Genomic DNA, 1,108 nt, shown 5'->3' with positions numbered 1-1,108 from the left:
TGGGATCTCCAAGGGAGTTCCCAAAGCCCCCGTGTCTGGCATGGAGGCTGCCCTTCAGCCAGCCATGTGGGGCAGTAGCGAAGAACGCCAGAGCAGGGCCGTGGGGGCCGGGGGGCCCGGTGCCCGTTGGCCAGAGCATCCAGTCGCTGCCTCGGCCGCACCGAGCTCACAGGGACACGGAGAGGAGGAAATGTAGCACGCGGGAGGGAGAGGAAGGGCAATGACATCGGCCTGGCCTGCAGCCGAGTCTCGGGGAGGGCAGGTCGCTCTGGCCATGCCCAGAAACACTCTTTCAACCAGACTTCCTGCCCAGCACTTGGGCAGGGCAAGCCCGGAAAGAGAACGGGAACGGACTGCCTGCATTTGCCCATCTACCGATTTAGCCAGTCTTTCATTAGCCCTGAGAGGGCAAACCATTTGCTGACGTCACGCCGAGATGCCCCATGACGTCATCGACCAATCTAGCCCGGACGCCAGTGGCGAGTTCGGGCCTACCCGGTTCAGGGCACGTGACCAGGGGGCGGACCCGACGGGCTCAGCAAAGGAATGCGAGGGCTCTCCGTCACGTGACAGGCAGCAGCGCCCTTCTCTTTGAATAGCGGCAGCGCTCCGGACGGGGAAAGGAGCAGCGCTTGCGACAAGGTGAGATCACGTGACGCAGGCGCATGCCCAGCGCCTGTAAAGGGACTGTGGGGGCGAAGGCGGCCGCCAATCGTGCATTGCGACTGCGCGGCGTCTTGTCGCTGCTCCCCCTGCACGTGACCCCTCTCGCAGCCTGCATTGAGCCCGCGTCACGTGACCGGGAGGAGAGCGGCCATCTTGGTTACAAACACAAACAAGCGGCGAGAGGAGGAAGGAGCGAGAGACGCGGAGCCGTAGACGCCGTTGCGGCCTCCTCCTCTTCCCCTCTCCCGTCCCCCCTCTCCTCCTCCTCCTCCCCGCGCGGAGAAACGGGTAAGACGTCCCGCGCCCCCGTCGCCGTGGAAACCGGGGACCCCACCCCGCTCCCTAGGGGCCCCGCCCCCTCCGTCGCCATGGAGACGGGGCCCCTGCGCCGCCCCGGGGCCTCCGCGGGAGGTGCGGGGCGCCGAGAGGGCCCGCCGGGGCC

The 1,108-nt window shown here is 67.2% G+C and overlaps 1 protein-coding gene across 3 annotated transcripts in view; it reads left to right on the top strand.

The window, feature by feature from the left end:
* The first annotated feature begins 834 nt into the window (after positions 1-834).
* GIGYF1 (GRB10 interacting GYF protein 1) overlaps positions 835-1,108 on the top strand; it is a 23,323-nt gene continuing 23,049 nt past the window's right edge. For all 3 annotated transcript variants that reach the window (XM_044417304.1, XM_044417303.1, XM_044417301.1), the window contains exon 1: positions 835-954. The gene's annotated coding sequence lies outside the window, so the exon portion shown is untranslated. The remainder of the gene's footprint in view (positions 955-1,108) is intronic.

The sequence above is a fragment of the Varanus komodoensis genome, unplaced genomic scaffold (genome assembly GCF_004798865.1).
Source record: "Varanus komodoensis strain SLA01 unplaced genomic scaffold, ASM479886v1 scaffold87, whole genome shotgun sequence".
Taxonomy (NCBI): domain Eukaryota; kingdom Metazoa; phylum Chordata; class Lepidosauria; order Squamata; family Varanidae; genus Varanus; species Varanus komodoensis.
This window is presented reverse-complemented; position numbering and strand designations above follow the sequence as displayed.